General features: G+C 36.4%; 1 protein-coding gene and 1 pseudogene across 1 annotated transcript in view; both read left to right on the top strand.

The window, feature by feature from the left end:
- The window catches only part of PXDNL (peroxidasin like), a 483,807-nt gene that overhangs the window by 404,168 nt on the left and 52,898 nt on the right, over positions 1–26,741 (top strand). The gene's annotated exons all lie outside the window — the stretch shown is intronic.
- Positions 26,113–26,235, top strand: LOC123324612 (annotated as a pseudogene).

The following is a 26,741-nucleotide window of genomic DNA, read 5'->3' as shown; positions in this document are numbered from 1 at the left end:
AAGAAATGAAAACTTACAGCACAGCAAATCACATATGTGTTTGATTCTTGTATTACCTTAACCCCAATTTCAAAAAATTAAAAACTCATTCAATCAACCCTGTAGCCCTGAAATAAGGAAAACACAGGACTGAGCAAATAAAAGGTGACAAGAGGCCAGTTAAAAATCAGGTTGTCAGTCAGTTATACCCAGAGGTCCAGTTCTCAGAAGGCACTCAAGACCATTCATTTAGTAAAAATGGAATGCAAAATAATTAACTCAACACTTTAAAGCATGACATTTAATGACATTTAACTTAGCATCAGTTTTGTAGATTTTATAGTGGTGAGTCTTAGTAATTGTGTTTTAGAAATGAATTTCTTTCAGAATCTGCTTTTTTCCTACCTTTGAAAATTGATGCTGTATTAGAATATTTTATAATGATAATCATCCAACTGAAGAAATTTATACTGTATTATACTATATATATTATACTAATGCATACTAATATTATCCCATAATTGTTATGATCATATGCAAGATGATATTATAATAAATACTTTATAGAAAACTTTATAATGAACAAAATATGTGCTTCATTTTATTTTTAAACTCTATTTTGCCAAAAATTATATATCTGGATGCAGTTTAATGTATTTTGTCTATATTCCCCAAATCTGACTAAACTAAAATTATATTTCTAGTCATATGATGGCTGTAACACACAATAAGATGCATGTTTTGAGTGTACAGTGTGATGACTTTGAACAGTATTCATACCTGCATAATCATCACCCAGTAAAGACAACATTTCCTCTCCTCAGAAACTTACCTCATGCTTCTTACAGTTCATTTTCCCACCCATCCCTCCCCAGCGGCCACAGATCATATTTCTATCACTGTTGGTTTTGCCCATTCTAGGACTTCATATAAATAGAATCCTATTGTATGTACTCTTTTAAGCTTGGCTTACCATGTTTTTGAAAATTTATCTAGGTGCCAGATGTATCAATGGATAATCTATTTTCTTGTTAATGTGAGTAGCATTGTTTGTATGAATATACAAATATTTATTTCTTCATTTACCTGAGGTGGCTTTCCAGTTTGGGCTTTCCAGTTTTCATCGATTTTCAGTGATGCTGCCATAAAGACTCATATGCAAGTCTTTTTGTGGATTTATGTATCCATTTCTGTTGACTAGAAGTCCAACAGTGCAATTTCTAGTTTACTTAGGAACTCTATGTTTGTTTCTTCCTCAGGTTGGATATTTTCTACTAATTTTCTTTTAAAGTTCACTGACTCTTCTGCCATCTTCAATCTCCTCTTACATACAACAAGTGAAATTTTCATTTCAGTTACACTAGTTCTAAAATTTACAATTTTTATGTTTCCTAATTCTCTCTTGACATTTATCTAAATGTTAACTCATTAAGAACACATCTTATTTAATTTTTTTAATGCATTGATAATAACTGCTTTAATGTCCTTTCTTGATCAATTCAACATCACAGCCATCTTTTGGAGTTGATTACTATTGATTACTTATCTTCTTATGTATGGACCACATTTTTTGTTTCTTTGCCTGTCATAACTTTTAAATGCCTATCAACTACTGTGATTCCACCTTGGACTTGAATAGGCTTTGCTTTATGCTTTGTCTGATTGGAAATGTGGAAAGCTCAAGGTGTTATCCTAACCTCGCTGACTTGGGAGAACCCATCTCCAAGCTCTGTCTCCCATGCAGATGCTACACTTTAGGCTTTCTTAAAGTAGGTTTTATCCTTGTAAGGTTAGAGCTTATCCTAAAACTTGGTGTGTTGTACCTTGGCTATTTGTCTGGGGTGTTACTAAGGTGTTAAAGAGTTCTTCCTTTAGATGCCAGATGTCAGTAAGACTCAGGTAGTCCCTCCTGCTCAGGTGCTGGCCTGGCCCTTCCCAAGGACTGTGGGGGCCCTCAAGTCAGGATCTGCCCCGCTCCTCACTCTGTTTCAGGAGCTTCAGCTACTCTGAATTCTGATGGGAACCCCTCAGCACAGCACCACCGTGAATTCTAGCATAGCTTTGCTTGAATTCTAGCAACCTGCTTGGCCTGGGGGAAATTTCCCCCAGGCAGAAAGCTGGGCCCTTGTCACAAGTTTCCCTTTCCTCAGTTTCTTGGTTTTATGCTGCCTATTGTCCAGTGTCTGAAAACCAGGCACTCTTATGTTTTGCACTTCTTTATGGTTGTTTGTGATGGAAAGACTAGTCTCCTTATAGTTATAACACCATTGCCAGAAACAGAATCTAACATTCATTCTAACTTATGTAGTTTTTTTCTCCCTACAATTTAGCCTTAGTGCAATTGTTTAAACAAAAGTTTTTACCTTCCTTAAGTCTATATTTTAGGTTTCTCTCTTCTTCCACCTGAATTTTTTCAGCCCTTCTCTATTATCTTTTCCTGCACTACATTCCTGTTTTCTTACAGCTTCCCAGAATTACTGCAGAGCACAAATTAGAGCATATCCCCTCTCTGCTTAAAAACATCATGGGATTTTCTCTTTCCAATTAGGTTAAGAAAAATATTGTACTTGTAGTCTAATCCCTTTAGATTCTGGTACTAATCTAAATTTTCAGCCATGTTCCTTGTTTTCCAAACCAAACCTGGCACTATGCTTTAACTATATTGCTATTCACTTTTTCCCTTTCCCTGAGAATGCCATGATATTTCTGGCATTTATACCTTTGCATAAGCAATTCCTCCTGCCTGGAAAACACAGATCTCCTTTACCTACTTGGTTAAGACCGCCTCAGTCTTCCAGACTCAGTTCAGGGTTTTTGAATTTTGCTACCCCTGAAGAGCCAACTTTTCTCTCTATCTCTAAACTTTTCCTCAGTGGTCCATTAGCACTTTGTTCTTATTTATAGTAAAGTACTTATTGTAACTGTTTACATACTCAACTTTTTCATTAAACTGTGAACATTCTCAAGAAAAATAGCATATCTCAGGGGTGCCTGGGTGGCTCAGTCAGTTAAGCGTCCAACTCTTCGTTTTGGCTGAGGTCATGATCTCAGGGTTGTGGGGTTGAGCTCTGCTCAGCGAAGTCTGTGTGAGATTCTGTCTCCCTCTCCCTCTGCCCCTCCCCTGCTTGCTCTCTCTTTCTCTAAAATAAATAAATCTTTAAAAAAAAAAAAGAAAAAGAAAAATAGCATATCTCCTTAAACTTTCTATCCTTCATGTCTAACAATGCCTGGTTCTTAGTAAATATTTATTAAAATAGGCAGAGGATTAATGAATAGATTACACAAGTTTTTTTTGTTTGTTTGTTTTATTTTGTTTTGGTTTTGAGGCAGTATTCTTGTTGCTTTAGATTTTAGGGGTTTGGACCATGTAAATCTTAATAAGTAAATTTAAATTGAAATAAATTTTAATATATTACATAAATAAATTTGAATATATCTTAAACAACAACTACAAAAAAAATCCCTGTAAAAAAGAAGAGTAATTCGTTTGTGATTTTAACATGAATATGACCATTGGGACTTATTTGAAACTCTCTTCCAGTTAAGGAACTAAAATTTGAATTTTAAACAAGCATGCTTATTTTTTCTTATTTCATAAGGACTTCTGATCATGAACAGTCCCCAGTGGATAAGCACTTTAAGGACAATAGTAGACTAAAATGTTTTATTAGCTTTTTATTTATTAGCCCAAATCCTAAATAAAATATTTTGGTTAAGTATCAGACCTGATGTGTATAGGTTCATACATGACCTGTCTGTGAAGATCACCTTAAAATGACTGTGGCAAAAACATTCATTAAAATGTTAAAAAATAAAATGTAACCAATAGGTTCTTTCTCAGCTTTCAAGTGGAAAAGTTATTTTTCAGAAGCTAAAGATATGATCAGGTCCCTGTTTTTTTCTACTGTGAGCTAAAGATAGAAAATTGCTTTATAAAAAAAAAAAAGAAAAGAAAATTGCTTTATTACAAGCTCTTGAGGAAAAAGCAGGGCTTATTGGAACGAATGTTTTGACTAACATATACATTATTTATTTATTTATTGTTTTCTTCCAGGTTCATGTTCACATGTATCCAGGCTTCTTAGGACTCCGTTATCACTGAGTTATGTGGAAATACAGGCAGCATACACTTTGCTGAGGAAGGTCTTGGGGAACAGTGGGACGTCCCAGGTCACCGTGTCACACTGTCCCAGAACACACACACACAGTGATGCTGCCAATGGGACATCTCGACACACAGTATCTGCCTTGACATGTGCAAAGGGAAAAAAACCTGCAGCTTAGCCATTTTGATCACAAATCAAACATAAATGAAGGCTATATTTATATTCCCCATCAAGTCTTTCCTTTTTTTCTCAGAACCATGGGTGGTCTGCTGAAGCCGATTTCCCTGACTGTGGGCCTGTTTATTGCCAATCTATAGAACAGATTTATTTCTCAGCCAAGTGGAGCTAAGATCCATTAGTGTCAGTACCTATAGCAAGAGAGGCATATGTAGCCATAATTTGTTATAATCTTATATAATCTTCCCTTAGAAAATGAAAAAAGGAGCAGTGGGGTAGCTATGGAATTATATTGTGACAGTCCTATTATCCAATGACATTATGCTGGTGATTTAGAGGTGGGCAGGCTAACTGCCCTGAAAGTCAATTGAAATAAGTATGGGTCTCATTAGGCAGTAATAGATTTTTTAAAAGTTTTCCAAAGCTATTTTTTCCTTTGCTGAAAAAAAAAAAAAAAGAAAGCAATAACATAGCCATGTGTTGCCTGTTTTCTAATGTATCTTGTCCTATTGTGATGTTTCCTACCATTCATGTCTGTTCAGTTACTCTATGGCATTGTTTTCTCCCCTTGGAAACCAAATTATATCAAGTCTGTTAATCCTTCCATGTCCTCCCTTCCATAATTTCACCTTTTATTTTTTAATTAAACATACACTTCTTTAAAAAAATTTTTTTTGGTTGTTTCTTTTGTCCCATAATTATCTTCATTTCCTTTTTTCTAATTTCTTTAATTTAATAAATCCTTGTTTTTGAAAACTTCCTTTTTCAATGACTTAACTTTTCTGTTTGCATGAAGAGCATTGGTCTTCTTAGTATCATATCAATTCCACAAACATTTGTTAAGTTACTGTTATTTATAAACCAAGATTGGGAAAGAGGAGGCAGTGCAGATGAATTAAATGGCATTCCCACATTTGACAATCTCTCAAGTGTGATTTTAAAGAATCTGTTAAGCGCCATTTCAGTCATCATGAGGGCTGTGTTGTGATTTGCCCAGTATCCGGAACAGTGTTTACAAAGTCAGGGGATGGTCCAGGGTTGCAAGGCTTGAAGTGTATCCATTTTATTTGGTAAATCTGCCTCTGAGTAGTTACTTAATAACTAGACCTACCCACCACAGATATTTTTCCTTGTCCAAGCGCGTATTTAAGCGCGTATTTCTTAGGGTTGGCATCTTTGCAACATGCGAGGCAGACATACAGTAACCATTGTGCCTCTTTGGGAACAGGCTGGCCACCTGTTCTTATAGTTTTATTGTTACACAGCCATACCCATTCATTTGCATATTATCTGTGGTCAGTTTTCCACTATAGCAGCTGGGTTGAGTAGTTGCAGTAAGATGTGTGGCCTGAAAAACCAAAAATATTTATTACCCACTATGTAAGAACAAGGTTGCTGATGTCTGCTTTAGTAGAATAAGAACACAATAGGAGAATGATATTCTTTGATGAATTTTCCTAATTTATCTCAAGACTAGGGAATGATACTGTTCCTTTTAGACTTATAATGTTCTCATATCAAAATGAGACAGTCACATATCAAAATGTCCCTAAATGGAAGTTATGTCTTTCTTGTTAATCTTTTAAATTTTATGGATTTTATAAGGCAACAATTTAATATATGAGGTTCTATTTTTGAATAGTTCTTCATGTTCCAAAATGAATAGAATATTTCAAGTGGATCTTTTCTATATATGCCATGAAGCCTTATACACTTTCTAAGCCATTATCTTGTGAACTAGTGTTAGCTTTCCCAACGACACACAGTTGGCAAGTAGAGAATGCAAACTTTAATCTTAATTTATCTTATTCCAAAGTCTAGGTTCTATCCATAGCCAAACTAGCGTAACATATAGCTATGTGTTCATTTCTTGTGACTGCTGAAACAAATTACCACAAACATCGTGCCTTAGAATGACACAAATTAATTATCTTACAGTTCTAGAGGTGAGAAGTCTGAAATATGTCTCATTGGGCTAAAATCATGATGTCCCTTTCTGTAGGCTCCAGGGGAGAGAATCTGTTTCCTTGCTTTTCCAGCTTCTAGAGACAGCCTGCCTGCCCTGTTTGGCTTGTGGCCCTTCCTCCATTGTCAGGGCCAGCAATGGTGTGGTTGAGTTTCCCACGTCATATCATTCTGACGCTATTCTGTAGTCAACTCTCCCTGACCTACTCTTCAGTCTCTTGTCTACCTAGAAGGACCTGTGTAATGACACAGGTAATCCACAGTCATCTCCCATCTTAACATCCTCAATTTATTCACATTTACAACACCTCTTTTGCTATGATAGTTAACATATTTCCAGTTTCCAGAGATTAGGACATGCTCATCTTTGCAGGGGAAGGGGAGGTGAAAAGTGCATGGTCACTATGTAAAACTTACCATCGCCAATATTTTCTTTACTTTTTCAGAATTGTTAATGGTGGTGTTTTGCATTGGCTTTAGAACAGGAGATTGTGAAAAACATAATAAAGCACATACAGATAAAGGCTCTGATAACAGACGACACGAGTTCTAGATGCTCTTTCTGATTCTCTCACTGTGTAGCTTTTTGTGACCTTTCCTAGTCTTGTATTTCTCATCTTTAAAAGGACAATAATAATAGTATCTCATAAGTTTATTGAGAAGATTAAATTATTTAAGGCACGTCAAACTCAGCAGAGTGTCTAGCAACTAAGAAGACCCCAGTGAATGCTAGCTGTAAGGACACTTTAGAATGCCATGTTTAAATGAAACTGCTTTAGTTTACAGTTGTCATAGTGTTGATTCAGGAAAATTAAAGAAAAAATATTCTGTAAGTAAAGCTGGAAAGAATGTGTCTCCATGGTAGCCAGTCTTCCCTTTCCTGTTCATGGTAGCATGACATTCACATGAAAGGTACATTTCAGATTGGAAGCAAAGGAGATTGACTATATTATGAAAAGTCATTATAGGGTATGTGTAACCCAAAGTTTTTTTCTCACAAAATATATATCAAAATGGAGTCAGAATAATCTCAGTTATAATCTCTAGTCTTTGTATTAAAATTATTGAGAAACTTTGATATTATTGATTTATGTGACTATCAAACAATTCCTTCTAACTTCATAATACAAAGCACACTGTTGTCACTGTTGAAAATCTATGCTTTGTGCATTTAATTGTGCACGTCAGTTGGTTGCCTCACTAAGCAAATAAAAATCCCAGGAGACCTTGAATCTACTTCTTCACTTGTTGGCTTGAATTGGGGAAAGCAATTAATGTTTTCTGCTTTAGTGAATGAGAAAAGCAATAATTACTTTTATCATGCAAAGTTAGTAGAATATGCAGAAAATATTTGTAAGTGCTTAGTAAGTTATAGGAAAGAAATGTGCAAATTAATATTCATACTTACCTGATCCATAATCAATATGAAGAAAACAAGAGTATTAGAAAGGTGTGGGACTCATGATATAACCTGGGTCCTTTTCTAGGTTCACAGTAATCAACTTTGAGAACGTGGGCTAATTGCATGACCTGTGTATGTTTCCATTCCTTAAGCATGTTATTCTTTGGCTAAGACATAGGAAACCCATAGAACATCCTAAAATATTCTCCTTTGAAAATACTTGAGTTTGAGGCAGACATAAACTAGTTGGAATCAGTTTAGATGTTTTTAAATATTGGATTAAGTCAATAATTGCTTTCATTCTGCATAACACCAGATCCTCTTTGCAAATTCTGGATAGTTTGGTCCATATCCCCATTATTGCATTAACTCCAAATGGTACTTTATAACCTTCTTTAGCTAGGGTGGAATTTTTTTAAGTATGACTTCTATAGTCAATGAATTAGCCAGCTCATTTTCCATTTTTAACTACCTGAAGTAACATTTGAAAATGCAATTAAAATATGTAAACATATTGTACTGTATATAATCTTAAAATTTTTCTTTGTTGTTCTTACCTATTCCATTATTGGAAAATGACAGTAAAGAAACCTTAAAAAGAGCATGACAATTTGACTAATAGCCTCTTTTCAGTGACAGTTTGACTTCAAGAGAATTTCTTGGGAAATAACCAATTCAGTAAAGTAAGCCTCTTTTTCTGTTGAACTTTTTCTTAGAACCATTAAATAAAAAGTAAAAATATAAAGAAGGGTATTAAACATAAAAAAGCTCAAAATAAAGGACAATTTTTACATGCCATAAAGGACAAAGGAATGAAAAGCCCAGGAGAAATTAGTGGTGAATGCCGTCTGGGCCCAGGAGTTTTATGATACATGAATAGTGTTTCTAGGAATCAGAGGTGGGGGTTGTAATACCACCCAAGGCAAGGAGACTTGCCGTCCAGCCTACTGTAGGTAGAGGGCTGAAACAGAGCTCTCTGCATAAAGGCTGTTCATCTATTCAAAGGATGAAAGGAATCAGAAAAACACTTCCCATTAAGAAAGAGGAAGTAACAAGAGTTTCCTGACTAAACATCAGGGACTGATGCCTATATTACACAGGAGAGAAATTTGAATTTACTCAGACGCCATGATGCTGGAAAGACCAACTGACACATAAGCATGAAAACTGCTCTCGAACACATGAAACTACTGAGATCTTGAGAAAACTTGTGTGAAATCACCATATAAGTTTTCCACAAGGCCACACATGTGCACAATCACAGGAAAAGAAAACAGACTCCCAAGAAGTTCTCTCTGTCACATACGCACACAAATTAAAAACCAATTGAGTAAATAAATAGCCTTAAGACTACCAGCAATGAGAATAAACGAAAAGCAATAAAACAAAACAAAACAAAAAGGAATTGGGATCTCAAATCAAGGGAGATCAGATCAATATGAAAGACACTGTAAAAGTACATTTAACATAATTAAATAAGTAAAAGAATGAATAGATACTCCGTTCAAAGAAAAGGAAAATATAAGAAATACAGATATTTGAAAAAGAAATAGAATATTAAGTCCTGACATACAGAGTTGAAGTTAATATCTCAATAGATATGCTGAACAACTTATTAGAATAAAGAATTAGTGAACTGGAAACTGGAAGGGGTCACTCAGCATGTAGGACTAGTAAATCATAAGAAAGATTAAGAGACATGGAGAAAGATTGAAAATGCCAAATATTTATAGAGGTTTCAAGAGATAGAAAAAGGAATGCAGGCAAGACAAAATGGAAGAGTTAATGGTAGAAGAGTTACAGATATGAAGAAAGGTTTGAGTCCTCAGATTAAATGTACCCACCTACTGCCTACCTAATTTAGGAAAAAGAACAAACCTATATCTTTGAAGCCTGCGTGGTTAAGATAGGCTAGATTTTGGTTATCAACAACCACAAATCTCACAGGCTGAGCTTGACAGACATTTATTTCTTACTTATGTTAAGTGTCTGACTGAAGTTGGAAAGAATGAAAGCAAAAATTAATAAAGTGGGAAGGTGAAAAATAAGAGTAATAAATTTATATATCCAAGAGCTGGAAATAATGAAAATACAAAATAAGCAGAATTTCTTAAAAATTGCTATTTTTATTTTCATGAAAATAATTTTGAAAATCTTATTAATTTTCTAGTTGATTTTAGGATAATGAAAGACACGATGTCAAATTAGAGCCTTTAGAAATCTGAAGTAGTCAAAGAATAGCTTTTAAATAGTCTCTGGGTTCTAAGTAGGCAAACTCAAATTGTAAAGAATGCATAGTATTATGGAATATATAAAGAGATGAAACTCTACTCAATTTACTAGATGAAACTAGCATACCTCTAGTAATAACCCTTAAGACAGCATCAATAAAATCATATCCTAATATCTTTTTTTGATAAGGAATGAAAAATGTTTAAGTGCTCCTCAGACAAATCATGAATAGTAATAGAGTAATGCAATGTGATTAAGGAGGGATAATTTCAGGAGTATAAGACTTAGTATCAATATAATGATCACAATAGGAGTCCACTTATAAAACCCACGCAATCATCTCAGAGGATGACAAAATGACACTTGGTAAATTGAACACGCATTCAAGATGAAAGTAATAACAACAGCCACAACAACAGCATCATAATTCTTGGTATTCTGGGAATAGAAACATCTTTTTTACCATTAGATTCACCCATTCATTCAATTATTAATTAAGCTAATTAATAAGCATTTATAAAATGTCTACTGTGTTCCTGCTATTTGCTTAATAAAAGGCATACAGTCAATATTGTAGTGAACAATGAAACACTAGCTTAGAATAGGCAAATAACTAGCAGTTGCATGACCAGTCCCCTTCTATTACGTCTGTGACAAACACTGCTAAACTCTTTCAGGGCTCTTTCTTGTTGAACCTGGATATGATCTCAGAATTCTGAATGTGATTCTCTTGGCAACCAGCAGTTGCTCCCATTTGATTGGACTTGGCATACCAGATGCGACCTCCTCATGACCCCTCAACTACAATTGTTCCTGTCTGGAAACCTAGGAAGGCTCTATTACCAGTAGTTAACGTGCCTTTTGAATTTCAATATGCCATATTTCAATTTGCAATATGCCATATTGGGACAAGTGAGTGATAGGAGATACAAAATGGGACTGCTTTTTCTCATAATTTGAGAATTTTCACCATTTTAGAGTGTTGTCTTGAAGAGAGAATTGTAAGAGGAGATGATGATGATGAGATGTCAGCAGTGTTGTAGTTTGTGGTGGATGGTTGAGGAAGTCATGGCTGTGGGTTTTATTTGCTCTGTAAAGAAGGAACATAGTTCATCTGTGTATGTGCAAAGGTAGAGTGGTGGGAAATTGGATTTGGGTGGGAAACTTCTGAAGTGGTCATGGAGCAAGATGGAAGAGGTTCAGACAGAGTACCAAACCAAATTTGTTTCACAGTTTTGGAGACACAAAATTTATAAATCAAGTGTTTACAATTAAGATCAAATAGCACAATAAAAATAAAAGGCTGATCACTTAAGCTGGCATATAGAAAAGACTCTCTTATCTACTATCTATTATCTATCTATCTATCAATCTATCAATCTATCTATTATCTATCTATCATCTATCTATCATCTATCTATCATCATCTATCTATCATCTTCTATCATCTCTATCTCATTTATTATCTCTCTTACTACAACTACTATGATATATGGAACATGACTTCAGAGACTTAGAAGAAATCTCTATTTTTGTCAATATACTTTTATATAGTATTTTTTTATACTATAGTTTATGTTTTAAATATCTGTTATGTCTCCTAACTGGCCTATGCTTTTTTAGAGCAGAGTCTGTCAATTAGTTCAGTTCTTAATCCCAGACTAATGTCTACAGAATTCTAGAAGTCATTAAGAATCTGTGAACTGAATGAGAGTGTTAGTTGTGTATGTCATAATCAGAAATCAAAACCATGGATTATTACTGTATTTCCTTAATTGTGGGATGCCTACCATAGGAGATATATTAGATTATTTTATGTGGTTTGTAGACATGACATTTAATAGTATTGTCTCACACAGTGAAAAATATATTTCCTTTCCTCTTTCAGTTATTTTCCATTCTTTTTGGTTGTGGTATGATGAAAAGTCTCTTTTGGGGGATTACATGTCTTTAACATCCAATACTTGTTAAGGAATCTTTTAAGCAAAAAGAACACTTCTCAGAGCCAGAGATTTCAATGGTTGTTATATGTGAGAATTTAATAAAAATGTTTTTTTCAGTATTTTATCCTGAGTATGAAAAATATACCAAAAAGCAAATTTCTCATCTATGTCTAGGGGGTGTAAAAGAAGGGGGGCAGGAGGACTTAATTGTTACTAGTTACCATGGTGTAAATGTCCAAATATTATTTTCATGAAAGATTTTTCTCTCTAAATGTTTTTCAAATATGTTAGTGCTCTAAGCACATGAATTTTTTTTTTAAAGATTTTATTTATTTATTTGACAGACAGAGACACAGCGAGAGAGGGAACACAAGCAGGGGGAGTGGGAGAGGGAGAAGCAGGCTTCCCGCGGAGCAGGGAGCCCAGTGTGGGGCTTGATCCCAGGACCCTGGGATCATGACCCGAGCCGAAGGCAGATGCTTAACGGCTGAGCCACCCAGGCGCCCCTAAGCACATGAATTTTTGATGGGTACAAACCTGTCCCTTTTCTTTTCTTTTTTTTTTTAAGATTTTATTTATTTATTTGAGAGAGAGAATGAGAGAGAAAGAGAGCACATGAGAGGGGGGAGGGTCAGAGGGAGAAGCAGACTCCCTGCTGAGCAGGGAGCCTGATGTGGGACTCGATCCCGGGACTCCAGGATCATGACCTGAGCCGAAGGCAGTCGCTCAACCAACTGAGCCACCCAGGCGCCCCAAACCTGTCCCTTTTCCTGTGAGGAAGTCTATTCCACTCTCCATGATGCCTGGGTGTATCTCTTACTCTTGATTCTCTGTCTTGATTTTATGTTTTTATTCTTTTTCTTCTAGTTCTTTTTTCTACTTTTTTGTCCTTTCACTTTCCTTTTTCTTCCAACTGATCACAAAATAGTTTCAATGATTATTTTTATTATCATATATAATTATAGAGTTCTATATTCTGTACTCCTTTTCTGAAAATTTGATGACTATTAAAACATTTTTAGTTCTCTAAAAAATGTTATATAAAGTAGCTTAGATTATTTTCCTCCTGTAAAGTTGTAGTAGAAAGAAAATTTCCTCCTCTTGTAAAAGCAAAAACTGGATTGTATTATATATTTGTTCAAAAAGAAAAAAAGTGACAATTATTTTCCCCAGTTGCTTAATTTTCTGTGCCATTTCAGTTACAGAGGTAATGTTTCTTAAAGATAGAGTTTATGGCTCTCCAAAATGCATAAAATTTTAATTGTAGAAGAATTTTAAAAGAAAAAATATGATGTCATTAAAATCTTTCAGGAAACATTTAGAGTCCTGAGATAAACTTCCAGTAAAAAAAGTATTTTGAGGAATTTTTCTTCCAGGTTAAGGAACTAACTTTTCTTTCTGGTGTTTTAGCGACTTTAAATCAACCCTAAAGTTATATCATATAATGTTTCTGGTCTGACTAATCACACTGGTGAGGTAGTATGTTTTCATTGTTTTAATTTCTTTGATAGTTATGTCATTTATTTCTCTCAAATTGAAGCAATCATCCTGAGGCAGAATAAATTTTACTTTGCGTGAGAGTACACAAGGGCATTTTGCTTTTTTGAAGGATGTGTTTCATATTTTCTCTCTAAAAGCTATTAAATGATCACATTTATTCTAAAAATTCAAAAGAGTGTCAGAAAGCTTTTCCACAAGGACACTTTCTCACAAAGCACCATTCCTCAGTTTTGTGGTAAAGGCTTTGATTTGTTTCATTAAAATCATACCTTGCTACATTATCTGTTTTTCACTCTCTGAATCAGGAAGCATGTAGAGCCCTGGAAAAAAATTCCATACAGGACCTTCTACCTGGTGTCTCTCAGAATGATCCAGTTAAAGTTCTTCTTATTATTCATTCTTCTAGAGCAGACTTTAAGTCAAACTACTGTTATGAAATTAGACGTGGATTACATTGTCGTCTTTGTGGCATTCAATAGCTCATTCCAAGGTTTGCAAGTCTTTTCTTTCAACTTTCTGTATATCAAAATAGTAACAAAAATACCACTTTAAACATAGCTAGACTTTTACTCTTATTGTCCATATATAGTTTGTTTTGCAGTAATAAAAAAAGGTTAGAAGCTAAATTTAATTAAACACAGTTAAATGTTACATTATCAAAGCTAGGGGACTATTTATGAAGACGGTTTTCACACTTGCTCTGGGCAGTGCACACTAATGCAATACTTAGGTCAATGTTATGGTGAGAAGTACCTGGAGGCTTCTAAAAGCCTGTATTTCCTTAATTGTGGGATGCCTACCACAGGAGGTATATTAGATTAGAAGGCAGACGCTTAACAACTGAGCCACCCAGGTGCCCCAGTGTAATGTAATTTTTGTTCCTGCACTCAACAGAAAGGAGGTTGGTATACACTGTTGTCACTCTCAGGAGCAGTGCTGATAAGATGTCATCTCAGATTATATAACCCCCCCCTTTTTTTAAGATTTTATTTATTTATTTGAGAGAGAGAGAGAGAAAGCACACAAGTGGGTGGAGGGGCAGAGGGAGAGGGAGAAGCAGGCTCCCTGCTGAGCAGAGAGCCCAATGCAGGGCTCGATCCCAGGACCCTGGGATCATGACTTGAGCCAAAGGCAGCCGCTTAACCGACTGAGCCACCAGGATTATATAACTCTTTACAGTCATAACTGATGTGGGATCATCGAGCCCAGTGGTCAAGAATGAATTCTTGAGACGTTTTATGGTGCAAAAAGTTGTTTTTATCATAGCACAGGGAGAGGACCCGTGGGCAGAAAGAGCTGTACTGAGATGGTGAGAACTGACTGATACATACTTTTTAGTTCGTGGGGGTTAGGGATAGCATAAGTCTCTAAGGAATTTGGAAGCAAGGCTTTTAGGACCTTGAGGGGCCAGCTGCTGTTAAGATAAGGTTACTTTTAGTCTTTAATAAAACATAAGCATTAAGGCACTGAGGCAGCCATGGTTCCTTGAGGAAAGTCATATTATGCATGTTTCAGCTATCTATTAGTGGGCTGCAAGCTGTTAGGAGATTTAATTTAAGCTACATTTTTCTTGTCTTTGTTTTCCTCATCAATAACCATGCCACCTTTATGTTGGATTGCTATTTTCAAGTATGGAATAAACGTTGAGTATTAGCTTTGGGGAGAAAATCTAAGAAGTGAATTGATATACCAAAGGAATTAAACATAGAAGCTGCTTTATACTCCTACTAGGAACTAATTAAAACCAAAAGAAGAGGTACAATGTCTATAATTTTAAAAATTAAAAAAAAATAGAACTAATGTTCTCCTGAGTAATGTAGATGAATCAGTAAAAAATGTTTTGAGAACTCATTGATTTCAGACTTCCCTCTAATGTGGTTGGAGCTCATTATTGTTATTGTTTCAAACATAAGCCATATATGATTAATAAGTTACTCAATATGGTACCTGTACTAAGTACCTTTAAAAGGCTCTTAATTTTTCTTGGAGCTAGGTGGTAAGCCACAATAAAAGCAATGTTACAATAAGGATAGGAATGGTTAATGTTTAGCTGAATTGGTTAAAAAATGAAAAACAAATCAGTATCAAAGGACTGAAATTAACAAAACCATGATTACCCTATCTGGGAAAGTGCAATGTTTTAATTTCTAAAACCTCAAACTACCATTTCTTGTATGAACTCTTAACAATTCACAGACATTAATTTCACCTTGTTTAACTTTCTGATTTGCATTAACCATTATTTACCATATGCTGTATAATGTCATTTTAACCATTCAGAATGCAACATCTTTATTACTGAGTCTAAGAAATTAATGTGAATTCAAAGACTATCAAATTACATTACACTGGGGCACCCGGGTGGCTCAGTCATTAAGCATCTGCCTTCGGCTCAGGTCATGATCCCAGGGTCCTGGGATCGAGCCCCGCATCGGGCTCCCTGCTCAGTGGGAGGCCTGCTTCTCCCTCTCCCACTCCCCCTGCTTGTGTTCCCTCTCTCACTGTGTCTCTCTCTGTCAAATAAATAAATAAAATCTTTTAAAAAAATTACATTACATTACAAAATAAGCATAAAAACAGGACAGTGAACATTCTGGCAGGAAAACTGTTTTAGAAATTAGGAGTGACTTTTGTATAGAATTATGGGAGCTAATAATTGTCTTAGATTCCCAGTGCTGCCATAACAAAGTACCACAAACTGGGTGGCTGAAGAAAACTACAATTTAGTGTCTCACAGTTCTGGAGGTTGGAAGTCTGAATTTAAAGTGTCAGCAGGACCATGATCCCACTAAAACCTACGAGAGTGAATCCTTTGCCTCTTAGCTTCTGGTGGTTTGTTGGCCATCCTTGGCATTCCTTGGCCTGTAGCTGTAGCGCACAATCTTTGCCTCTATCATCACAGGGTGTTCTCACTGTGTGTCTATGTCCATATTTCCCTCTTCTTATAAGGACAGCAGTCATATTCATATTGGATTAAAATCCACCCTGGTGACCTCATCTTAACCTGATTGCATCTGCAAAGACCCTACTTTCAAATTATACCACATTCACAGGTACTGGGTCTTTCTTTAGGACATAATTCAACCCAGAACAATAATGAAAATTTACTTTTAAGTAACCATTCTCTTTAACTTATTTTGTTGAAAATATAGGGCAGGGGACACAGCAATAAAGAGAAACCAAATGCTATGGCAAAATATGCTAGATGTTATGACTTTAAATGGGAAGGAAGCTTTCAAAATAAATTTGGACACATATTCTTGAAATCAAACCTAGTATTCAATTTTGTTTTAGAGTCCTAAGGCCCATGGAGTTTTTCTGAAAATACACAAACAGGGAACACAGAACATTAACTAAGTTACTTTTAGGGACCAGTACTATTTTGACATTTAAAAAAACACAAAAACAATGCAGTATGAAAAAAGGAAATTTGTGAGATATTATCTCATATAAGTTTAGATAAAAACTATTTATTTATTTATTTATTTATTTATTTATTTATTTATTTGAGAGAGAGAGAGCACTAGCAGGGTGAGAAGCAGACTCCCCACTAAGTGGGGAGTCAGATGCAGGGCTCAATCCCAAGACCTTGACATCATGACCTGAGCTGAAGGCAGATATTTAACTGACTGAGCCACCCAGGGGCCCTAGATAAAAACTTCTAAACAAAGCATTAAAAATCCAGGTTGAACAGTGTATATATTAAACATGAAGAAAATAGGTTTATTCTGCTAATATAATTGGTCCAACATTTTTAAAGTATTGATAGAATTTATGCCATGAAGATTAAAAAGAAAAATAAAGTATAATTTCAGTGTTTGTAGAAAAAAACATCCCAGGTAAAATGCAGCATCCCTCTTGATTTTGAGGAAAGCTCTTAGTATTCTAGGAAAATGGAACATCCTGACAATAAAGACCAGCTCAAAAAATCTGCTGCAATTGATTAAATGTGAAAAGCATTCCATTTAAACACATGAATAAGACAAGGATGGCAACTACCATGATTAATGTTCAAAGTTGTATCAAAAACCATAGCAAGGCAATAAAATAAGAAAGAAAGAAATACTGGAAAGGATTAAATAAAACTGTCATAATTATTTTTTGCAAATTCTGTACATAGTAAACTAAGATAAATATAAGAAAAATCAAATTGCAATACAAAATAAGAAGAAAAGATTAACAAATTTGTACAATATTTTAGGAAGAAAAGTAGAGAATTCTCTGGGTAGTTACTAAAGAGAACTTAAGAAATGGGATATGGATTTCATTTAGGAGGAGTAAGAGTCAATAATTCAAATGTGTCAGTATTCCCCTAAAATTATGTATTTATTGTAATCCTAATTAAGATCTTAATAGTTCTTTGTTGTGGCATCAACAGAATGATTTTAAAGTTAACTTGAGAGAGAAAATGGCCAAGAAGAACCTAACTGAGAGATTTGATGTTCCAGTTAGCAACAGTTATTATACAGCTTTTAGTAATTAATATAGTGTGATATTCATTCAAGAATAGACAAATAGACTGATAGAATAGAATAGAAAGCCACACAAAAAAATGTGCTCCTGTGTGGAACCATGGTATTTGAAAGTAGTGCAAGACAAATTAGTGAGAAATGAGAACATTCTTAGTAAATGGTGCAGTAAAAATTGGCTATCCATGGATAAAAATGAGTATGGATTTCTATCTCACATCACATATGAAAATCAATTCCAAATAGATGAGGGACTTATATATGAGAGGCAAAAGTTTAAAACTTAAAAAAAATGTAAAAGAGAATATCTTTACAGCATTGGGGAAGAAAAGGGTTTTTTACTTTAAATTTAAAAAAACCACCTATAGAGGGGGAGAAGCAAGATGGCAGAGGAGTAGGAGACCAAAATTTCATCTGGTCCCAGGAATTCAGCTAGATAGGGATCAAACCATTCTGAACACCTACAAACTCAACAGGAGATCAAAGAAAAGAATAGCAACATCTCTCTGAACAGAAAAGAGACCACTTTCTGGAAGGTAGGATGTGTGGAGAAGTGAATCCGAGGTGATATTTGGGAAGATAGACGGCGGGGGAGGGGACCTCCATCAGCTGCTTCTGGCAAGTGATAGAGCTGCGGAGCACAAAATAGAAACTTTTAGAAGTCTACTCCGTGAGGGACGTTGCTCCAGTGGCTAAGCTGGGGGTGGAACCCTGGTGGGACAGTGTGGTCTCAGGACCCTTGGGGTCACAGAAAGACCGGGGGTGCCTGAGTGCGACAGAGCTCCCAGGTATTGGAGCCGGGAAGCTTGCTGCAGAGGCAGAGCCAAGGAGTGGGCTCTCAGCTCGGGGTTGCCATAAACTGTGATCTTTGGCACAGTCGGACCACTGCTCCTCCAGCAGGGACCCAACAATGGCAGATCTGGGGAGACTCCCCTTCCTCCCCCGGGAGGAGTGGCACAGGACTGCACTGCAGGACTCTGCTGGGTTGGGAGACTCCAAACGGGGTCAGGTGCCAGAGATAGAAACACTCAGTCACAGGCCAGGTGAGCACGGAGTGCGGCTGGAGACCAGGGAGACGGGAGTGACTGACTGCTTTTCTCTGGGGGCGCACTGAGGAGTGGGGCATGGAGTGCTCGGCTCCTCCGGGGCAGAGATTGGGAGACCGCCATTTCAGTCTCTTCCTCCAAAGCTGTGCGGAAAGCTTTCAGGGAACAAAAGCTCCCAAGAGCAAAGATGAACAGGTTACTTAGCCCGGACTGGGCAAGGGCGGGCAATTCTGCCTCACGCAAAGACATTTGAGAACCACGGCATCAGGCCCCTCCCCCAGAAGATCAGCAAGAACCATCAGCCAAGACCAAGTTTACTGAAAATTCATGGCTTTTTTCCCATGATTCTTTAGTCTTTCAAAGCTAATTTAAAATTTTTTTTTCTTTTTCTTTTTTTTTTAATTTTTCTTTTTCCCTTTTTACACCAAAATCTTACCAATCCCTTTTTTAAAAAATCTTTTTTATTTTACATTTTTAGAGTCATATTCTATCCCTTCATAGTAGTTAACCTTATTTTTGGTATATATATATATAAGTTATTCTCTCTTTAAAATTTTGGGATACAGTTTCTTCTAACAGATCAAAATATACCCTAAATCTCTAGTGTATGGCTTTGTTCTAGTCTCCTGCCTGATCACATTCTCTTCCCCACCCTTTTTTTTAATTCCTCTTCTTTCTTCTTTCAACCACTTCTTACCTTATCAATTCCTTTTATAAAGTTTTTTATGTTCATCTTTACAGTCATATTCCATCCCCTCATCATATTTACCCTTATTTTTGTACATATATAAGTTTTTCTTTCTTTAAAATTTTGGGAGGCACTTTCTTCTAACAGAGCAAAATACGCCCAAAATCTAGTGTGTGGCACTGATCTATGCACCAGCCTGATCATATTTGATCATATTCTGTTTTTGTTTTGTTTTGTTTTTGTTTGTTTTTATCTTTATCTTTTTTCTTTCTTTCCCTTTCTTATCCCCTGCTTTCAGGTCTTTTCTGATTTGTTTAGTGTGTATTTTCTGGGGACATTGTTACCCTGTTAACATTTTGTTCTCTCATTCATCTATTCTCCTCTGGACAAAATGAGAAGATGGAAAAAATCACCTCAACAAAAAGAACAAGAGGCAGTACCGACTGCAGGGACCTAAACAATATGGACATTAGTATGATGTTGGAACTAGAGTTCAGAATGATGATTTTAAGGATACCAGCTGGGCTTGAAAAAGCATGGAGATATTAGAGAAACCCACTGGAGAAATAAAAGAACTAAAATCTAACCAAGTCAAAATCAAAAAGGCTATTAATGAGGTGCAATCAAAAGTGGAGAATCTAACTGCTAGGATAAATGAGGAAGAAGAGAAATTTAGTGATATAGAAGATCAAATGGTGGAGAACAAAGAAGCTGAGAAAAAGAGAGATAAACAACTACTGGATCACGAGGGCAGAATTCAAGAGATAAGCAATACCATAAGACAAAACAACATTAGAATAATTGGGATCCCAGAAGAAGAAAGAGAGAGAGGGGCAGAAGGTATATTGGAGCATATTATAGCAGAGAACTTCCCTAATTTGGGGAAGGAAACAGGCATCAAAATCCAGGAGGCACAGAGAGCACCCCTCAAACTCAATAAAAATTGGTCAACACCCTGACATCTAATAGTAAAACTTACGAGTCTCAGAGACAAAGAGAAAATACTGAAAGCAGCTCTGGACAAGAGATATGAACCTACAATGGTAGAAACATTAGATTGGCAACAGACCTATCCACAGAGACCTAGCAGGCCAAAAGGACTGGCATGATATATTGAGAGCACTAAATGAGAAAAAATATGCAGCCAAGATACTATATCTAGCTAGGCTGTCATTGAAAATAGAAGGAGAGATAAAAAGCTTCCAGGACAAACAAAAACTAAAGGAATTTGCAAACACAAAACCAGCCCTACAAGAAATCTTGAAAGGGGTCCTCTAAGCAAAGAGAGACCCTAAAAGCAACATAGACCAGAAAGGAACACAGACAATATACGGTAACAGTCACATTACAGGTAATACAATGGCACTAAATTCATATCTTTCAATAGTTACCCTGAATGTGAATGGGCTAAATGCCCCAATCAAAAGACAAATGGTATCAGATTGGATAAAAAAACAAGACCCATCAATATGTTACCTGCAAGAGACTCATTTTAGACCCAAAGACACCCCCAGATTGAATGTGAGGGGGTAGAAAACAATTTTCCATGCTAATGGACACCAAAAGAAAGCTGGGGTGGCAATCCTTATATCAGACAAATTAGATTTTAAATCAAAGACTATAAAAAGAGATGAGGAAGGACACTATACCAAACTTAATGGGTCTATCCAACAAGAAAATCTAACAATTATAAATACCTATGCCCCTAACATGGGAACAGCCAATTATATAAGCCAATTAATAACAAAAGCAAAGAAACACATCAACAACAATACAATAATAGTGCAGGACTTTAACAACCCCCTCACCGAAATGGACAGATCATCTAAGTAAAAGATCAACAAGGAAATAAAGACGTTAAATGACACACTGGACCAAATGGACTTCACAGATCTATTCAGAACATTCCATCCCAAAGCCACAGAATACACATTCTTCTCTAGTGCCCATGGAACATTCTCCAGAATAGATCACATCCTAGGTCACAAATCAGGTCTCAACCAATACCATAAGATTGGGATCATTCCCTGTATATTTTCAGACCACAATGATTTGAAACTAGAACTCAATCACAAGGGGAAAGTCAGAAAGTACTCAAATAGATGGAGGCTAAAGAGCATCCTACTAAAAAATGAATGGGTCAAGCAGGAAATTAAAGAAGAATTAAAAAAATTCAGGGAAACAAATAAAAATGAAAACACAACTGTTCCAAATCTTTGGGATGCAGCCAAGGCAGTCCTAAGAGGAAAGTATATAGCAATACCAGCCTTTCTCAAGAAACAAGAAAGGTCTCAAGTACACAACCTAACCCTACACCTAAAGGAGCTGGAGAAGGAACAGCAAATAAAGCCTAAACCCAACAGGAGAAGAGAAATAATAAAGATCAGAGCAGAAATCAATGAAATAGAAACCAGAAGAACAGTAGAACAGATCAACGAAACTAGGAGCTGGTTCTTTGAAAGAATTAACAAGATTGATAAACCCCTGGCCAGACTTATCAAAAAGAAAAGAGAAATGACCCAAATAAATAAAATCATGAATGAAAGAGGAGAGATCACAACCAACACCAAAGAAATACAACTAATTATAAGAACATATTATGAGCAACTCTATGCCAGCAAATTAGACAATCTGGAAGAAATGGATTCATTCCTAGTGATGTGTCAACACCCAAAACTGAATGAGGAAGAAATAGAAAAGCTGAACAGACCTATAACCACTAAGGAAATTGAAGCAGTCATCAAAAATCTCCCAACAAACAAAAGCCCAGGGCCAGATGGCTTCCCAGGGGAATTCTACCAAACATTTCAAGAAGAATTAATACCTATTCTTCTGAAACTGTTCCAAAAAATCAAAATGGAAGGAAAACCTCCAAACTCGTTTTATGAGGCCACTGTTACCTTGATCCCAAAACCAGACAAAGACCCCATCAAAAAGGAGAATTACAGACCAATGTCCTTGATGAACCTAGTTGCAAAAATTCTTGCCAAAATACTAGCCAGTAGGATCCAACAGTACATTAAAAGGATTATTCATCACGACCAAGTTGGATTTATCCCTGGGCTGCAAGGTTGGTTCAACATCTGCAGATCAATCATGTGATACAATACATTAATAAAACAAAAAACAAGAACCATATGATCCTTTCAAAAGCTGCAGAAAAAGTATTTGAGAAAGTACAGCATCCTTTCTTGATCAAAACTCTTCAGAGTATAGGCATAGAGGGTACATACCTCGATATCATAGAAGCCATCTATGAAAAACCCACAGCGAATATCATTCTCAATGCGGAAAAACTGAGAGCTTTCCCCCTAAAGTCAGGAACGTGGCAGGGATGTCCACTATCACCACTGCTATTCAACATAGTATTAGAAGTCCTAGCCACAGCAATCAGACAACAAAAATAAATAAAAGGCATCTGAATTGGCAAGGAAGAAGTCAAACTCTCACTCTTTGCAGATGATATGATACTTTATGTGGAAAACCCAAAAGACTCCACCCCAAAACTGCTAGAACTCATACAGGAATTTAGCAAAGTGGCAGGATATAATATCAATGCACAGAAATCAGTGGCATTCCTATACACCAACAATAAGACAGAAGAAAGAGAAATTAAGGAGTCAATCCCATTTACAATTGCACCCAAAACCATGAGATACCTAGGAATAAATCTAACCAAAGAGGCAAAGAATCTGTACTCAGAAAACTATAGCATACTCATGAAAGAAATTGAGAAAGAGACAAAGAAATGGAAAATGGTCCATGCTCATGGTTTGGAAGAACAAATATTGTGAAGATGTCAATGCTACCTAGAGAAATCTACACATTCAATGCAATCCCTATCAAAATACCATCCACTTTTTTCAAAGAAATGGAACAAATAATCCTAAAATTTGTATGGAACCAGAAAAGACCCTGAATAGCCAGAGGAATGTTGAAAAAGAAAAGCAATGCTGGTGGCATCACAATTCCGACTTCAAGATCTATTACAAAGCTGTCATCATCAAGACAGTATGGTACTGGCACAAAATCAGACACATAGATCAATGGAACAGAATAGAGAGCCCAGAAATGGACCCTCCACTCTATGGTCAACTCATCTTTGACAAAGTAGGAAAGAATGTCCAATGGAAAAAAGACAGTCTCTTCAACAAATGGTGTTGGGAAAATTGGACAGCCACTTGCAGAAGAATGAAACTTGACCATTTCCTTACACCACACACAAAAATAGACTCAAAATAGTTGAAAGATCTGAATTTGAGACAGGAATCTATGAAAATCTTTGAAGAAAACACAAGCAGCAACCTCTTCTACCTCACCTGCAGCAACTTCTTCCAAGAAATATCGCCAAAGGCAAGGGAAGCAAGGGCCAAAATGAACTATCGGGACTTCATCAAAATAAAAAGCTTCTGCACAGCAAAGCAAATAGTCAACAAAACCAAAAGACAACCGACAGAACAGGAGAAGATATTTGCAAATGACATATCGGATAAAGGGCTTGTATCTAAAATCTATAAAGAACTTATCAAACTCAACACCCAAAGAACAAATGATCCAATCAAGAAATCGGCAGAAGACATGAACAGATTTTTTCCAAGGAAGACATCCAATTATCCAACAGACACATGAAAAAGTGCTGAACATCGATCGCTAGGCATCAGGGAAATCCAAATCCAAACCTCAATGAGATACCACCTCACACCAGTCAGAATGGCTAAAATTAACAAGTCAGGAAATGACAGATTTTGGTGGGGATGCGGAGAAAGGGGAACCCTCCTACACTGTTGGTGGGAATGCAAGCTGGTGCAGCCACTCTGGAATCAGTATGGAGGTTCCTCAAAAAGTTGAAAATAGAGCTACCATATGACTCAGCAATTGCACTACTGGGTATTTACCCCAAAGATACAAATGTAGGGATCCAAAGGGGTATGTGCACCCCGATGTTTATAGCAGCATTGTCCACAATAGCCAAACTGTGTAAAAAGCCAAGATGTCCATTGACAGACGAATGGGTAAAGAAAATGTGGTATATGTATATACAATGATATATTACAGACTCATCAAAAGGAATGAGATCTTGCCATTTGAACCAACGTGGATGGAACTGGAGGGTATTATGCTGATGGAAATAAGTCAATCAGAGAAAGACATGTATCATAAGATCTCACTGATATGAGGAATTCTTAACTCAGGAAACAAACTGAGGTTTGCTGGAGGGGTGGGGCGTGGGAGGGATGGAGTGGCTGCGTGATAGATATTGGGGAGGGTATGCGCTATGGTGAGTGCTGTGAATTGTGTAAGACTATTGAATCACAGAACTGTACCTCTGAAACAAATAATACATTATATGTTAAAAAAAAAAAAACCCACAAGGTAACAGGAAGGGAAAAATGAAGGTGGTAAATCGGAGGGGGAGATGAACCATGAGAGACTATGGACTCTGAGAAACAAACTGAGGGTTCTAGAGGGGAAGGGGGCTAGGGGGATGGGTTAGCCTTCTGATGGGTATTAAAGAGGGCAGGTACTGAATGGATCAATGGGTGTTATATGCAAACAATGAATCATGGAACAGTACATCAAAAACTAATGATGCAATGTATGGTAATTAACATAATACAATTAAAAAATAAATAAATAGATATTGAAAAAAATATAATTATATTAAAAGCAAAAAAAGTATAAAAAAACTATAAAAAATTGATAAAATTGACCTTAAAAGGAAGACACTATTTTCATCAAAGTCTGACATAATGAGAGTAATTAATACAAACAGTCCTATTGGGTCACCTGTATGGCTCAGTCGGTTAAGCATCTGACTTGATTTTGGCTCAGGTCATGATATCAGGACCCTGGGATTGAGACCTGCCTTGGACTCTGCACTCAGTGTGGAGTCTGCTTGGGATTCTCTCTCTCTCCCTTTCCCTTTGCCCCTCCCCTTTCTACCCAAGCAAATTTGTCCTTATCACCGACATACTTGATACATTTGGAAAGCTCGTGTGTAAGCGCGTCTTCTCCATGTGTGTGGATAACCGCAACGTCTTACCAATTTCTATAGCTGCTGTAAGGAAACGTTCTCCTCCATACAAGTTACCACAACAAGCTTGCTCCCATTGCTCCTGTTCTCAGCCAAATGATGGCATCGGCGACCGTAACCCATAATTGACCTGTTCACTTATTCATTAATTCTTTCATCCATCCCTGTATCTGTTATTTTAAAAACGATTTAATACAGCTATTTCTAAGAAAGAGAACTCCACAGACCTTTGGGGCTGGGAGAGTCATCTGGCATTAGATGAGCAAACCCATGGGGGAAGAACCAAGCACTTGCCCTCGGCCCTGTTGCCAGCTAGTGGGAGCCTTGCTCTTAAGCTGGATCTGCGCCATCCAACGTGGCGGCCACTGGTCATGTGGGGCACTTGCGATCTGGCCAGTCCAAATGGAGGAGGTGCTGTGTGTATAAAAATACATTGGATTTCAGAGACTTAATAGAAACAAAAGACCATGAAGTATCTCACTGATGATTTTTAAAATTGATTGCATGTTGAAGTGACATTTTGGGTGAATTGGGTTAAATAAGGCATTTTATTAAAATTTCACTTGTTTTAAGCTTTGTGCAGTGGCAGTATCGTAGGCAATGAGGTTTATCTGAGGCGCAATTATTGCTAATTAAAATTTCACTTGTTTCAATCTCTTTGAAAAAAAAAAATCTTAAAAAAAAGTCCCAAATTTGAGCAATACATTTGAACATAGATAACAATGCATTAGCATACAGAATATATACAGAACTCCTAAAGTAAGACAGAAAATCATAACCCAATAGAAAAAATGGGAAAAAGACGTGGTATAAATAGGCATTTTATGTGAAAAAAAAAAAAGATCGCCCAATCAATATATAGCAGATGCTCAAGAAAATAATCAGGATAATGAAAAATCATAATGAAACACTATTTCACTCCCATTAGATTAGCACAAATTTTACGAAGTAGGTATAATTTCAAGTTAGTCTTAGAAAAATAACAAATGGTCATTTGATTTTAAATCTTTTAACATGGCCTCCTACAAAACTATGAGGCTGATGAAGAGGACACACCAAATAACACATGACTCATACATTTAGAATTAGTAGGAGACAAGAATGGCATGAATTTCAAATTATTTTACGTCTGAAAATCATCACCAAGTTCCAACGGAGCTGCCATCGAAGCTCCACTTCCACAGCAAGTCTGTGGGCATG

This window comes from Neomonachus schauinslandi, chromosome 4 (assembly GCF_002201575.2).
Source record: "Neomonachus schauinslandi chromosome 4, ASM220157v2, whole genome shotgun sequence".
NCBI lineage: Eukaryota > Metazoa > Chordata > Mammalia > Carnivora > Phocidae > Neomonachus > Neomonachus schauinslandi.
Note: the sequence above shows the minus strand (reverse complement) of the source record. Positions and strands in the feature narration are given on the sequence as shown.